This window comes from Schistocerca americana, chromosome 8, assembly GCF_021461395.2.
Source record: "Schistocerca americana isolate TAMUIC-IGC-003095 chromosome 8, iqSchAmer2.1, whole genome shotgun sequence".
Classification (NCBI taxonomy): domain Eukaryota; kingdom Metazoa; phylum Arthropoda; class Insecta; order Orthoptera; family Acrididae; genus Schistocerca; species Schistocerca americana.
The window spans coordinates 420,668,433-420,685,823 of NC_060126.1; the positions used below are offsets into that span (position 1 = coordinate 420,668,433).

At 43.7% G+C, this 17,391-nt stretch overlaps 1 protein-coding gene across 1 annotated transcript in view; it reads left to right on the top strand.

Moving 5' to 3' along the window:
• The window catches only part of LOC124544964 (tubulin alpha chain-like), a gene marked incomplete at its 5' end in the record, with an annotated part of 53,795 nt that overhangs the window by 14,666 nt on the left and 21,738 nt on the right, over positions 1-17,391 (top strand). The window lies entirely within an intron of this gene.

Here is a 17,391-nt window from a genome sequence, read left to right on the forward strand (position 1 = left end):
CTCTGTGTGGGCTCTAATCTCTCTGATTTTATCCTCATGGTCTCTTCGCGAGATATACGTAGGAGGGAGCAATATACTGCTTGACTCCTCGGTGAAGGTATGTTCACGAAACTTCAACAAAAGCCCGTAGCGAGCTACTGAGCGTCTCTCCTGCAGAGTCTTCCACCGGAGTTTATCTATCATCTCCGTAACGCTTTCACGATTACTAAATGATCCTGTAACGAAGCGCGCTGCTCTCCGTTGGATCTTCTCTATCTCTTCTATCAACCCTATCTGGTACGGATCCCACACTGCTGAGCAGTATTCAAGCAGTGGGCGAACAAGCGTACTGTAACCTACTTCCTTTGTTTTCGGATTGCGTTTCCTTAGGATTCTTCCAATGAATCTCAGTCTGGCATCTGCTTTACCGATGATCAACTTTATATGATCATTCCATTTTAAATCACTCCTAATGCGTACTCCCAGATAATTTGTGGAATTAACTGCTTCCAGTTGCTGACCTGCTATATGGTAGCTAAATGATAAGGGATCTTTCTTTCTTTGTATTCGCAGCACATTACACTTGTCTACATTGAGATTCAATTGCCATTGCCTGCACCATGCGTCAATTCGCTGCAGATCCTCCTGCATTTCAGTACAATTTTCCATTGTTACAACCTCTCGATATACCACAGCATCATCAACCACAAGATCATTTATGTATATTGTGAATAGCAACGGTTCTACGACACTCCCCCGCGGCACACCTGAAATCACTTTTACTTCGGAAGACTTCTCTTCACTGAGAATGACATGCTCCATTCTGTTATCTAGGAACTCTTCAATCCAGTCACACAATTGGTCTGATAGTCCATATGCTCTTACTCTGTTCATTAAGCGACTGTAGGGAACTGTATCGAACGCCTTGCGGAAGTCAAGAAACACGGCATCTACCTGGGAACCCGTGTCTATGGCCCTCTGAGTCTCGTGGACGAATAGCGCTAGCTGAGTTTCACACGATCGTCTTTTTCGAAACCCATGCTGATTCCTACAGAGTAGATTTCTAGTCTCCAGAAAAGTCACTATACTCGAACATCATACGTGTTCCAAAATTCTACAACTGATAGACGTTAGAGATATAGGTCTACAGTTCTGCACATCTGTTTGACGTCCCTTCTTGAAAACGGGGATGACCTGTGCCCTCTTCCAATCCTTTGGAACGCTACGCTCTTCTAGAGACCTACGGTACACCTTACCATGTTATGTTATGTTATGTTATGTTAGCTAGAAACCTAGAAACGACGGAGAGGTTCCGTCCAGGCCGCAGCCGCAGTGGCCCACAACCCCACGACGACTACCGCAGTCTACTCCACCCCTCCGCCGCCCAACACCAAACCCAGGGTTATTGTGCAGTTCGGTCCCAGGTGGACCCCCAGGGAACGTCTCAGACCAGTCGAGTGTAACCCCTATGTTTGCATGGTAGAGTAATGGTGGTGTACGCGTACATGGAGAACTTGTTTGCGCAGTAATCGCCGACATAGTGTAACTGAGGCAGAACAAGGGGAACCAGCTCGCATTCGCCGAGGCAGATGGAAAACATCCACAGACAGGCCGGCTCACCGGACCTCAACACAAATCCGCCGGGTGGATTCGTGCCGGGGCCCGGCGCTCCTTCCCGCCCGGAAAGCCGGGCGTTAGACCGCACGGCCAAAGTGGGGGGGGGGGGGGGGGGGGGGACATTACCACACTACGAGGGTGGTTTGAAGAGTTATCGGAACGCAATAGAAAAAATGTACTTACATCACTGAAATTATTTTTCAATGTTGTCTCCTTGTAAATTAATGCACTATGTCCAACGATGTTCCAGTGCCTTGATCCCATCTCGAAAATGAGTTTCCTCCAGGCCTGCAAAATAGTTGTCAACTCCGGCTATCAGTTCTTAGTTTGAATTGAATCTCCGTCCATCAAGAAAAATTTTCAGTTTTGGGCAGAGACGGAAGTCTGACGGAGCCATATCAGGTGAACAAGGCGGGTGTGGAAACAATTCATACCTTGACATGTGGAATAATCGGGTCTACTACCGGATATTTGTGTCGCTCTGGCACAATATGTCGGCCACGACACAAACATCCGGCAGTAGACCCGATTATTCCACATGTCAAGATCTCGCCGGGAAAGCCTGAAGAGTTAATTCATACCTTGGTTCGTGTAATTTTGCCATGGCGACGGCACATGTGAGCGGGCGCGCATTTTCTTGATGGAAGATGACGTTCTTCCTTGCTAAACCTATCCTTTTTCGCGTATCTTTTGTTGCAATTTGTCCAGGAGGCTCGGCCGGGGTGGCCGAGCTGTTCTAGGCGCTACGGTCTGGAACCGCGCGACCGCTACGGTCGCAGGTTCGAATCCTGCCTCGGGCATGGATGTGTGTGATGTTCTTCGGTTAGTTAGGTTTAAGTAGTTCTAAGTTCTAGGGGACTGATGACCTCAGAAGTTAAGTCCCATAGTGCTCAGCGCCATTTGAACCATTTTTTGTTCAGGAGGTTAGCATAGTGTTCTCCAGTAATTGTTTGTCCAGTGGGAAGATAATCTACGAACAGAATCCTCTTCGCATCCCAGAACACTGATGCTGTGACCTTAACTGTCTTTGCTTCCTATGGTGGCGGAGAATCAGCAAGTTTCCACTGCTTTGACTGTTGTTTGTCTCTAGTTTCATCTGTGGTCACAAACAGGTGCAAAAATCTTGTTCGTTTCTCCTAAAACGAGCCAAAAATTGTTCCGACATATCCAATCTCATGCGATTTTGATCCAGCGTCAAGAGTCGCGGCACCCATCTTGCAGATAATTTTTTCATTTCTAATTCTTCAGGTAAAATGTGATACATATACCCTTTCAGATGATATCTGGCAAGCGTGAGCAATTTCAAGTACTTTCAATCGGCGATCCTCCATGACCATTTTGTGCACTTTTGCAATGGTTTCTGGAGCAGTGACACATCTTGGCCGACCACTGCGCGGATCATCATCTAAGCTCTTCCGACCAAATTTAAATTCATTTGGCCACTTGGCAACAGTTGAATATGAAGGAGCAGAGTCTCCCAGTGTATTCTGGAAATCGGCATGAATGTCCTTTCCTTTCATACCTTTCTTTGCGAATCACTTAATCACTGATCAAATCTCGATTTTTTCAGTCTTCGCAATTCACTACGCGGCAACAACAACAGAATCACGTCACCGCCACAGCCCTCTTCAAAGAGCAATGTCGTGGCACGTCAGCGTTGCCAACCCCAGAAGATAAAATTATGGCATTTTGAATTTAAAATTATCGTTTTTTATCTAAAATTATCGTATACTGATAATCTTAAAAAAAAAACAAAAACAAAAATGCTGATAATATGACGTACACAATATTTGTTTGCAATCGCGAATGGCAAAGTCTTCTCATCTTTTAAAATTTTTATCCATAATACCTCCTAATTACGAACCAAAACGTCTCTAATCGCGATGCTAAGTACTAAAAATATGTTCAGAACAAGATAAACTCGAAGTGTTCAAAGCATCACAGATTTTATGCAAGGAAAATTCGCTAACCCCAATCGAAAAGCAGCACTGTGTACGTAATATAATTAAAAATAATAATATAATTAAACTCACCCTAATAAGCATCGTTGTCGAACTCCACATCGACGAAATCGGCGTCACTATCCCGATGAGATTCCTTCTTCTTAGCATAAATGTTAGACGTGTTCATTGATGCAGTCATTCCACTGGTTGGTTCGAACTGTACACAATTCTTGACATGCTGGGAAGTGAGCATTACTGCGCTGACTGTACCCGAATGTAACTTATTTCTCAATGGTGTCTTCACTAGATTCATTTTTGAAAAGACCCGCTCACGGTCAGCACTAGAATGTGGTAAAACTAATATATCTAGCACAAAGATTCCTGTTTGGAGGAACTCTTGATTACCATGAAGGTCCCTAGCGTTCTTTATGAACACCCAAAATTCGTCCACCTCTTTAGACCGTAGATTTTCGGGAAATTCTGCATGTGGCAATGCTCTCCACTGATCATCAATCATTTACATAAGCCTTTTGTCTTTTGGAGAAATCCTCTGAACCGACTTTATAAGTGGAACAAGCGTTGACGGCCTTGCAGCACTTTTTGACAATGCTATTTCTGGTGTCAACCAACTCAACATTTTTAGAACAGAATTGTTGAAATCATACCGCTTTTTTATTTCACAACAAGATACTATAAGAAACTGTTGCACTCTGTAGTAGAAATCAGTCACTTTAGACTTTTGTGAGATGTTTTCAGATTGGCTCATGAAATCCATCACACCTACACCTAAATTCATTTGCGTATAAGGCACAAGTTGGTCTGGGTTTGCTGGATCTATTTCTGTGAAATCAGTCTTATTGATATAATCAGGAGACATATAGCAGAGAAGGATTTCTTTGTACGTTTTGCACATTCTATCATGCAAAGAGCAAATTACTAATTTCTCGCTTTGAAAATATTGATTCAGAGATACAAATTTCGGTAGAGTCCATTGGAGAAAAATAAAAAATACACGTACAAAGTTGTCCCTGAATGCCTTTGCTAACTGTTCAGCTGGATACAGTCTTTCTTCTTCCCACTTGCAAGTGAAAAATAATTGCAACACATTCCATTGTTCTAGAATACGTGAAACAACAGTTAACAAAGATAACCATCTTGTTTGAGACGGATTCAGTATCTTGTGAGGTTCGACATTACAAAACTGTTGGAATTCCACGAACTGGGCTATTCTTTTTGAACTATGCTTAAAGAATGAATATGTATCCCTTGCTGTGTCTTCACGTAGTCTTGGTAATTGTTTGCAAGCCTCACTTGCACATAGGTGCAATGAATGACATATACATTTCTGTATAAAAATACCAGGAAAATCTCTAATTATTCGACTAGCAACAGAATTATCTTTCTTCATCATTGTGTTCCACCCATCTGAAGCAAATACTACTAAATTTTCAGGAGGAATATTATGTACTGACAAGGCTTTACGTACGAGATCGTACAAACGATTAGCAGTGCCACCTTCATGAGCGGCCTCTGCATTTTTCTCGTCAAACAGCTGTAACAACTGCCAAAATTCAGTATATATTTTGCAGCTATCTTCATCAAAATACCGCACACAAATACACAAATTTTTCGTAGCGGAAATGTCGGCAGACTCTTAAATTATGAAACTGAACTTTTGTCTCCATAAAACTTCATTCAGTTCATCCAAATGACATTTACTTATGACATTCTTTATCACCCCTGTTGCTTTTGTTCTACCCAGCTGGAAGTTCTCAACTATTTTAGAATCGGGAAAGGCACTTTTAATTACATCTGGTAAGTGATTGGCTGTATTAATAGAGATGTTATGTTTTGCCAAAAATCCACATAGCAATGTTTCAGCCCTCTTGCCCTGCTTATCAAATGTATCAGACGATTTTGATTGTGATGAAAAGTCAAGTTTCTTTTGTAGAGGCCCGACACATTTTACGGCACGTAAGTGTTTTTTCCCTTTAGCGTGATTTTTTACTACAGTCAACTCAGCACTGAATTCACATCTACAAACTTTACACCGAGCTTTATATGCATCATCACTAACAAGTTGTAGCCAATCCTTGAAAGATAAATCAGTCAACCATTCCTTTCTGAACTTTTGTTTCAAACGTTTTAATTTCAACTCACCACGCAGCCTCAATTTCTTCTGTGGGGTCAGCGGAGAATCTACATCACTGTTGTCACTTTCCATTATTTATATTTGAATACACTACTACAGTATTTATTTAAAGAACACCACACTTTAATTTCCCTTAAGAAAAAAATTAATATTCTTTTAAGAGCACAAAGACAACTACCCGTGCATTCAAATCCCAATTTCACCTCAACTGATGACGATGGCCTAGCCGTAATAGCCCATATTGTTGTGAAACAATATTTGTTAGGCGGTAAGGGTAGTCCCCGGAAGCGAATATACAGTGTTAAGAGTCGTTGGACTGTTGCGGAGAGTGGACGAGAGAAAGAGGAAATTGCTTAAATTGAATGGAGTAAGGACTTAAATATATGAAAACAGATTATTAACGTATGAAACTACTACAAGTATCAATTTATTTTCATTTTAAATCTTCACAAAAATTATCGTAGATTCCGCAATTATCAGCAATGTACTATCCTATATCGTGTTCACGTTGTTGTTGTTGTTGTTTTTGTGGTCTTCAGTCCTGAGACTGGTTTGATGCAGCTCTCTATGCTACTCTATCCTGTGCAAGCTTCTTCGTCTCCCAGTACCTACTGCAGCCTACATCCTTCTGAATCTGCTTAGTGTATTCATCTCTTGGTCTCCCTCTACGATTTTTACCCTCCACGCTGCCCTCCAATACTAAATTGGTGATCCCTCGATGTCTAAGAACATGTCCTACCAACCGATCCCTTCTTCTAGTCAAGTTGTGCCACAAGCTCCTCCCCAATTCTATTCAACACCTCCTCATTAGTTATGTGATCTATCCATCTAATCTTCAGCATTCTTCTGTAGCACCACATTTCGAAAGCTTCCATTCTCTTCTTGTCTAAAGTATTTATCGTCCACGTTTCACTTCCATACATGGCTACACTCCATACAAATACTTTCAGAAACAACTTCCTGACATTTAAATCTATACACGATGTTAACAAATTTTTCTTCTTCAGAAACGCTTTCCGTGCCATTGCCAGTCTACATTTTATATCCTCTCTACTTCGACCATCGTCAGTTATTTTGCTCCCCAAACAGCAAAACTCCTTTACTACTTTAAGTGTCTCATTTCCTAATCTAATTCCCTCAGCATCACCCGACTTAATTCACTACATTCCATTATCCTCGTTTTGCTTTTGTTGATGTTCATCTTATACCCTCCTTTCAAGACACTGTCCATTCCGTTCAGCTGCTCTACCAAGTCCTTTGCTGTCTCTGACAGAATTGCAATGTCATCGGCGAACCTCAAAGTTTTTATTTCTTCTCCATGGATTTTAATACCTACTCCGAACTTTCCTTTTGTTGCCTTTACTGCTTGCTCAATATACAGATTGAATAACATTGGGGATAGGCTACAGCCCTGTCTCACTCCCTTCCGAACCACTGCTTCCCCTTCATGCCCCTCGACCCTTATAACTGCCATCTGCTTTCTGTACAAATTGTAAATAGCCTTTCGATCCCTGTATTTTACCCCTGCCACCTTTAGAATTTGAAAGAGAGAATTCCAATCAACATTGTCAAAAGCTTTCTCTAAGTCTACAAATGCTAGAAACGTAGGTTTGACTTTCCTTAATCTATCATCTAAGATAAGTCGTAGGGTCAGTATTGCCTCACGTGTTCCAACATTTCTACGGAATCCAAACTGATCTTACCCGAGGTCCGCTTCTACCAGTTTTTCCATTCGTCTGTAAAGAATTCGCGTTAGTATTTTGCAGCTGTGACTTATTAAACTGATAGTTCGGTAATTTTCACATCTGTCAACACCTGCTTTCTTTGGGATTGGAATTATTATATTCTTCTTGAAGTCTGAGGGTATTTCGCCGGTCTCATACATCTTGCTCACCAGATGGTAGAGTTTTGTCAGGACCGGCTCTCGCAAGGCTGTCAGTAGTTCTAATGGAATGTTGTCTACTCCCTGGGCCTTGTTTCGACTCAGGTCTTTCAGTGCTCTGTCAAACTCTTTACGCAGTATCATATCTCCCATTTCATCTTCATCTACATCCTCTTCCACTTCCATAATATTGTCCTCAAGTACGTCGCCCTTGTATAGACCCTCTATATACTCCTTCCACCTTTCTGCTTTCCCTTCTTTGCTTAGAACTGGGTTTCCGTCAAAGCTCTTGATATTCATGCAAGTGGTTCTCCTTTCTCCAAAGGTCTCTTTAATTTTCCTGTAAGCAGTATCTATTTTACCCCTAGTGAGATAAGCCTCTACATCCTTACATTTGTCCTTTAGCCATGCCTGCTTAGCCATTTTGCACTTCCTGTCGATCTCATTTTTGAGACGTTTGTATTCCTTTTTGCCTGCTTCATTTACTGCATTTTTATATTTTCTCCTTTCATCAATTAAATTCAATATTTCTTCTGTTACCCAAGGGTGTCTACTAGCCCTCGTCTTTCTACCTATTTGATCCTCTGCTGCCTTCACTATTTCATCCCTCAATGCTACCCATTCTTCTTCTACTGTATTTCTTTCCCCCATTCCTGTCAATTGTTCCCTTATGGTCTCCCTGAAACTCTGTACAACCTCTAGTTTAGTCAGTTTATCCAGGTCCCATCTCCTTAAATTCCCACCTTTTTGCAGTTTCTTCAGTTTTAATCTACAGTTCGTAACCAATAGATTGTGGTCGGAGTCCACATTTGCCCCTGGAAATGTCTTACAATTTAAAACCTGATTCCTAAATCTGTGTCTTACCATTGTATAATCTATCTGATACCGTTTAGTATCTCCAGGGTTCTTCCATGCATACAACCTTCTTTCATGATTCTTGAACCAAGTATTACTGTGATTAAGTTATGCTCTGCGCAAAATTCTACCAGACGGCTTCCTCTTTCATTTCTTAGCCCCAATCCATATTCACCTACTATGTTTCCTTCTCTCCCTTTTCCTACTACCGAATTCCAGTCACCCATGACTATTAAATTTTCGTCTCCCTTCACTACCTGAATAATTTCTTTTATCTCATCATACATTTCATCAATTTCTTCATCATCTGCAGAGCTAGTTGGCATATAATCTTAGACTACTGTAGTAGACGTGGGCTTTGTGTCTATCTTGGCCACAATAATGCGTTCACTATGCTGTTTGTAGTAGCTTACCCGCACTCCTATTTTTTTATTCATTATTAAACCCACACCTGCATTACCCCTATTTGCTTTTGTATTTATAACTCTATATTCACCTGACCAAAAGTCTTGTTCCTCCTGCCACCGAACTTCACTAATTCCCACTATATCTAACTTTAGCCTATCCATTTCCCTTTTTAAATTTTCTAACCTACCTGCCCGATTAAGGGATCTGACATTCCACGCTCCGATCCGTAGAACGCCAGTTTTCTGTCTCCTGATAACGACATCCTCTTGAGTAGTCCCCGCCCGGAGATCCGATTGGGGGACTATTTTACCTCCGGAATATTTTACCCAAGAGGACGCCATCATCATTTAATCATACAGTAAAGCTGCATGCCCGAGGGGAAAAATTACGGCTGTAGTTTCCCCTTGCTTTCAGCCGTTCGCAGTACCAGAACAGCAAGGCCATTTTGGTTAGTGTTACAAGGCCAGATCAGTCAATCATCCAGACTGTTGCACCTGCAACTACTGAAAAGGCTGCTGCCCCTCTTCAGGAACCACACGTTTGTCTGGCCTCTCAACAGATACCCCTCCGTTGTGGTTGCACCTACGGTACGGCTATCTGTATCGTTGAGGCACGCAAGCCTCCCCGCCAACGGCAAGGTCCATGGTTCATGGGGGGAGGGTCCACGTTGTAATTATCGTATATCGCGATAATTTATCGTATGGTTGGCAACGCTGTGGCACGTGTTTACAGGCGACTGTCCAATGAATATCACGTGAACAATTCGCTGCGGTAGCGCTGACCTCTCGTGGGATTCAGAGAACTTTTCAAACCACCCTCGTAGTATCGTCATCAAAGAGGTTGCAAACTACTGACTCCACAGCAACTAAACAAGTACCAAATGTAGGTCACAGTTGCCAGACACAGTCGCATGTCCTCGAACAGCTAGAGACAAAACTGAATCTCTTGGAAATTATACATATTAGTAAGCATCAAGCACAAAGTCCTCACTTGATATTAAGTGATGAAAAAAAAACTAAACTCCGCCCGGACAGGCCATGAAGGCCCAACAGTACCGACCGGCGGCCGAGTCATCCTCAGCTCACAGGCGTCACCGGATACGGATATGGAAGGACATGTGGTCAGCACACCACTCTCCCGGCCGTATTTCGGTTTACAAGCCCGGAGCCGCTACTTCTCAATTAAGTAGCTCCTCAGTTTGCGTCACAGGGGCTGTGTGCAACACATTTGTCAACAGTTTACATCAGACCGGATGGTCACCCATCCAAGTGCTAGCCCAGCCTGACAGCACTTCGGTGATCTGACGGGAACCGGTGTTACTACTGCGGCAAGGCCGTTGGCGACGTTAAGTGATTACCCACGCCTTAATACTTTCCCTTTCCTAAACCTCACTTAAGTTTCACATTTCCCTAAGTCTTCTCAAACTGTCGGTTCCATTCTATTCCTCCACTTTTCCCTACAGTTACTCGTGTTCATTTTATTGTGACGTTGTGCGTATTCCATATAGTCTGGTTCTTTGTTACAGTACATCTTTCTTACAGTGACAGTAATTGTTCGTAGCACTGATTATAACTCAGCTTCTGTATTTATTGTGATGATGATCGTATGACATTGATGGCCTGAGTGCCCCGCCGAATAGCAAATCTTTCAGGTGACACCACATTATGCGACTTGCGTGTAAATGAATATGACATGATAATGAGGTGAATACAGCACCAAGTCCACGAGCGGAGAAAAACTCCGACCCGGCAGGGAATCGAACCCAGGCCCACTGCATGGCAGTCAGACGCGCTGACCACTCAACTAAGGAGAGGGACTTCTGCTGCTCTTGGGTAATATATCTTTCACTCTTTTACTGTATCACCTTCCAAATGTAAAACATTTTCAAAAAATTCTTCAGATCTCTTGTTCTGTTTCATTTTATTGCGGTTGTCAGTTTAATTCAAATCGCTGAATAGGACGTTAGGTAGTTTTATCAGATGTACATCTTCTCTTCAGTTGAGTGCAATTCTGTGCTCATGTTGTCCTCCTCCCCTTCTGCTTCATCCTCTTTATTGTTTCAGTCATAATGTTTTCTGGTTTGTTCCCTTCACACTTATTTACTGTTTCGCTAAACACTTTCAGTTATGCTACGAGGGTAATCGCAAAAGTAAGGTCTACTATTTTTTTAATAAGTACATAGACCTGTTTATTTCTACAATGGTTTACATCAGTTTACTGTTTGAACATTTAGCTATTTTTCGGCATAATCACCATTTCTGTCGATGCATTTTTGTAGACGCCTTGGCAGGTTTTGTATGCCCATGTCATACCAGCTCGCCGCCATACTGTTCAGAAAGTTATGAACCTCTTCTTTCACCTCGGCGTCGGAGCTGAATCGCTTTCCGGCCAAATGTTCTTTTAACCCAGCCGGGGAACAGGTGATAGTCACTGAGCGCCAAGTCAGGACCATAGGGTGGGTGGATGATTATGTTCCATTGAAACTGTTGCAGGAGAGCAACGGTTTGCCGAGCGATGTGTGGGCGAGCGTTGTCATGGAGAATGTGTACGACCTTGCTCAACATTCCTCTCCTGCGGTTCTGAATTGCCCGTTTGAGTTTTTTCAGTCTCACAGTATCTGTCAGCGTTAATCGTGGTCCCAGCAATTCAGCTCCGACGACGAGGTGAAAGAAGAGGTTCATAACTTTCTGAACAGCATGGCGGCGAGCTGGTATGACATGGCCATACAAAAACTGCCACAGCATCTACAAAAATGCATCGAATGAAATGGTGATTATGTCGAAAAATAGCTAAATGTTGAAGCTGTAAACTGATGTAAACCATTGTAGAAATAAACAGGTCTATGTACTTAAAAAATAATGGGAGACTTTACTTTTGGGATTACCCTCGTACTATTGCCTTGTCACAGATGACATTTGTGTTTCGTTTGCACGGTACGTGGATAACATCTTTCTCAATTTTGTTCTCCGGTACTGCATCCTCCCGTCGGAGGTTCGAGTCCTCCCCCGGGCATGGGTGTGTGTGTTGTTCTTAGCATAAGTTAGTTTAAGTAGTGTGTGAGTCTAGGGACCGATGACCTCCACAGTTTGGTCCCTTAGAGATTCACACACATTTGAACATACTGCATCCTCCAATAGTCTCATGATGGCCTTTCAAGCAATTAACCGGTTAAAGAAATAAATTAATACTGTAGAACATCCATTGTTTTACGCTTTTCATTTATAAAAATGAGACAGTACTCTTCCTGCGCGTTTGATACTGCCCTGGGACCTTTCATATTGTGCAGAGACGTTTTCATCTCTGTGTAACTACAACAACTAGAATCCTCTGTGATGTACTTTGAGTTTTGCAGTTTTTATTCGCCCGTACGTTTGAACAAGCTTAACGATTACTGGATGCTGTAGCATCTACACCTGCATGGATACTCTGCAAATCACATTTAAGTGCCTGGCAGAGGGTTTATCGACCCACCTTCACAGTTCCGTATTATTCCAATCTACTATAGAACACGGAAAGACCGAACACCTGTAACTTTCCGTGCGAGCTCTGATTTCCCTTATTTTATCATCGTAATGTTTCGCCCTATGTAAATCGGCATCAACAAAGTATTTTTGCATTCAGAGGAGGAGGCTGGTGATTGTAATTTCGTGAGAAGATTCCCCAGCAACGAGAAACGTCTTTGTTTTAGTGATGTCCATCCCAAATCCTGTATCATTTCAATGGCACTCTCTCCCCTATTTCGCGATAATACAAAACGTGCTGCCCTTCTTTGAACTTTCTCGATGTACTCCGTCAATCCTGTGTGCTAAGAATCCCACACTGCCCAGCAGTATTCCAAAAGAGGACGGACAAGTGTAGTAGTGTAGGCAATCTCTATAGTAGATCTGTTACATTTTCTAAGTGTCCTGCCTATATTGGTTAGCCTTCCCCACAACATTTTCTGTGTGTTCCTTCCAATTTAAGTTGTTCGTAATTGTAATTCTTAGGTATTTAGTTGAATTTTCGGCCATTAGATTTGTTTGACTTATCGCGTAATCGAAGTTTAACGGATTACGTTTAGCACTCATATGGATGACCTCACAATTCAGTTATTTAGGGTCAATTACCAATTTTTTCACTATACAGATATTTTTTCTAAATCGTTTTGCAGCTTTTTTTATCTTCTGATGACTTTATTAGTCGATAAACGACAGCGTCATCTGCAAGCAACCTAAGACGGCTGCTCAGATTGTCTCCCAAATCGTTTATATAGATAAGGAACAGCAAAGAGCCTGTAACACTACCTTAGGGAACGTCAGAAATCACTTATGTTTTCCTCCATGACTTTAAGTTACTAAGAGTTGTGACCTCTCTGACAGGAAATCACGAACCCCGTCACATACCTCAGACGATATTCTATAAGCAAACAATTTCACTACAAGCCGCTTGCGTGGTACAGTATCCGGAAACCCAGAAATACGGAATCGATCTGAAATCCCTTGCCAATAGCACTCAACACTTCAGCGACTAAGATCTACTTGCGTCCCCCAAGAACGATGTTTTCTAAATTCGTGTTGACTGTCTGTCAAATGTGTGTGTGAGTTGTTAAGGGACCAAACTGCAGAGGTCATTGGTCCCTAGACTTACACACTACTTAAACTAACCTATGCTAAGAACAACACACAGACCCATGCCCGAGGGAGGACTCGAACCTCCGGCGGGAGGGGCCGCGCAGTCAGTGACATGGCGCCTCTAACCTCGCGGCCACTTCGCGCGGCGACTGTCTGTCAATAGACCTTTTTCTTCGAGATAATTCATAACGTTAGAACACAATATCTGTTCCAAATTCCTGCTGCATATCGACGTTAATGGTATGGGCATATAATTTAGTGGGTTACTCCTACTACCCTTCTTGAATATTGGTGTGACCTGTGCAACTTTCCAGTCTTTGTGGCCGCGTTGAGTAGCCGTGCGGTTTTAGGCGCCATGTCACGGATTGCGCGGCCCCTCCCGCCGGAAGTTCGAGTCCTCCCTCGGGCATGGGTGTGTGTGTGTTGTTCTTAGCATAAGTTAATTTAAGTAGTGTGTAAGTCTAGCGACCGATGACCTGAGCAGTTTGGTCCATTAGGAATTCACACACACAGTCTTTGGGTACAGATCTTACGTCGAGCGAACGGTTGTCTATGATTGTTAAGTATGGAGCTATTGCATTAGCATACTCTGAAAGGAATCTAATTGGTATACGGTCTGGACCAGAAGACTTGCTTTTATTAAGTGATTTAAGTTGCTTCCCTACTCCGAGGATATCTACTTCTACGTTACTCATGTTGGCAGCTGTTCTTGATTCGAATTCTGGAATATTTACTTCGTCTTCTTCTGTGGAGGCATTTCGGAAGGCTGTGTTTAGGAACTCTGCTTTGGCAGCACTGTCTTCGATAGCATCTCCATTGCTATCACGCAGAGAAGGCATTGATTGTTTCTTGCCGCTAACATTCTTCACATACGTCCAGAATCTCTTTGAATTTTCTGCCAGGTTTCGAGAAAGTTTCGTTGTGGAAACTATTATAAGCATCTCGCATTGAAGTTCGCGCTATATTTCAAGCTTCTGTAAAAGATCGCCAATCTTCGGGATTTCGCGTCTGTTTAAATTTGGCGTGCTTGTTTCGCTGTTTCTGCAATAGTGTTCTAGCCCGTTTTGTGTACTAAGGAGGATCAGATCCGTCCTTTGTTAATTTATTTGGTATAAATCTCTCAATTGCTGCCGATACTATTTCTTTGTATTCATGCCACATCTGGTCTACACTTATATTATTGATTTGGAAAGAGTGGAGATTGTCTCTCAGGAAGGCGTCAAGTGAATTTTTATCCGCTTTTTTGAATAGGTATATTTTTCGTTTGTTTTTGGACGGTTTAGGGGTTACAATATTCAATCTCGCTAAGACAACCCTGTTTTCACTATTCCCTGTATCCGTTTTGATGCTCGTTATTACCTCAGGATTATTTGTTGCTAAGAGGTCAAGTGTGTTTTCACAACCGTTTACTATTCGCGTGGGCTCTTGAACTAACTCCTCGAAATAATTTTCAGAGAATGCGTTTAGGACAATTTCGGATGATGTTCTATGCGTATCACCGGAATTAAACATGTAATTTCGCCAACATAACGTGGGTAAATTAAGTGTCACCACCAACCATAACTGTATAGTCGGGTACGTGTTTGAAATCAAACTCAAGTTTTCTTTGAACCGTTCAGCAACTGTATCATGAGTTGGGATATCGGTAAAAGGATCCAAATGTTATTTTATTCCGGTTGCCAAGAATGGCCTCTGCCCTTACTGGATCACAGGGACAAATTTCGCGACAAGATAAACTGCTTCTAACAGCAACAAACACTCCACCGTCAACTGTGTTTAGCCTGTACTTCGGAACACCGTTAGCTGCTTCCCAAAAATTTCGGCTGAACTTATCTGTGGCTTTAGCCAGCTTTCAGTGCCTATAACGATTTGAGTGTCAGTGCTTTCTAGTAGCGCTTGGAGCCATGGTACTTGCCCAACACAGCTACGACAGTTGACAACTTTCATACCGGTAGTTATGTATCTACATTTTTCCTGAGTTCGGCCTGCACCCTTTGTGACTGAAGCCCTTCTTGTGTTTTCCCGAGACCCTCTCATCTGAAAAACCGCCCAGTCCATGCCACCCAGCCCCTGCTATCGGTGCAGCCGCCTCCTGCGTGTAGTGGACTCGTGGGCGACACTAAAGAATCTCTTGGTCTGGTAAGGGTTTAGACTTTCGCGTGGTCAGTAGATGCATTGTTACAAGACCCGACTGTCCACTAAGGCAACGGATTTTCGGCTTGATTAACAGACGGCCGCAGAAGTAGATCTCAACTTTTTATCGAAATAAGTAATAATACGAGGAAAAGAAACTTCCTGGCAGATTAAAACTGTGTGCCCGACCGAGACTCGAACTCGGGACCTTTGCCTTTCGCGGGCAAGTGCTTCGGTAGCTCAGATGGCGCAGTCGGCTCTCAGCCGTGGCAGCGTGCGGAGGGCCCCGCGCGCCGGCCAGTGCTCCGCTGCAGGCGTTGTTTACATCCGCGTCGTAGCTTTCAGGCTTGCGTCCGTCCACCGTGAACAACATGTCGAGCGCTTACCGCCGTGCGACCCTTAAAGTTTCCTTCCCAGCTGAACATGCGCGACCTCGTGCACATGAAGTTGAAACGTTCATACGTGAAGAAGTTCGTTTAGATCCTAACCACGTTATCGGAATCCATTTTTCGATCACGAGTAGTGTCGTTCATATTAAAATGACAAACACCGAGGTGTGTGAAGATGTTATTCGCCGCCATGCCAATGGACTTAAGTTCAAATACTCTGATGGTCACGTCGGAGCCGTAACACTTGAACTCGCAGAGTACGGTCAACGCACGATTAGGGTGTTTGAGCTACCTTTTGAAGTGCCGAAGGACGAAGTTGTCTCTGCGTTACAACCATACGGTAACGTCATCGGTTACGTAGAGGAAAAATGGCAAACCTTCACGACCTACCATGTCCTTAATGGTGTGCGTCAGGTCAAAATTGAACTGAAAAAACATATTCCATCATACCTGACCATTGGCGGGGTGCGAGCCATTGTCATGTACGACGGCCAACCCCGAACATGTGCGGGTTGTGGACAAGAAGGCCACGTCAGATCCGCCTGCATGCGACGCCGCCTGATCCAGACGCCGGTCGGCGAGGAAGCGTCCCCAGCGGTGATGACTCAGATCCCTGTCACATACGCCAAGGTTGCCCAGGAAGGTAGCACGTCTACACAGAGTCTTCCTGCTCCGTTGACGTCGTCTGATCAGGTAGATGCAACCGCTCCTGAGATTCCTTCTGAGGTGCCCCAGACGCCAGATCCTAACCTGCCGAATCATCGCAGCACTGTGACTGAAAATGCTACAGAGATGGACGTTGATCCGGGAGTGGTACCTACTTCTGCTTTCCTCCAGACTGGTCCGGAGTCAGACGAAAGCCACCCGCAATCGGACTCTGAACGACTTGTTCGAAAACAAGGGTCGACACGAAAGAGGAAGAAACGTAGCCGTACACCCCCTGATGAATCCATTCTACGGATGGATACCGGGGATGCAGACCCGAAGATGGACGACAAACCGATCTTTGATGACCGAAAGGCTGATGCGAAAGACCCGCCACAGGCGACCACTGGCAACGAACACCCCTCCTTACTGACGCCGTCGCCCACACAGGTCGACGTTGAAGAGAGCCTATCCGATGAGACGAAAACTACGTCTCCTCTCCACGTGGATGACGTGCACAGCCGATACCCTACCGCAGCATCAGTCTCCTGGGCGGACGACGTGGAGATCGAAGGGACTGGGGCGGATGCTGCTGATGATGGGGCACCCCCATCGGTTGCGCCCGCGCCCGCAAACTCTCCACAATAGCAGCCTCTTCAGCGGACCGGCAAGATCGACGACGTCTCGCTCCTGAAGAAGAAGTCCCGCCTGTGCCTGTGGGACTCCAACACCAGCATTATCGTGTCGCAACGATTAACCTCGCGACCATTCGTGCGCC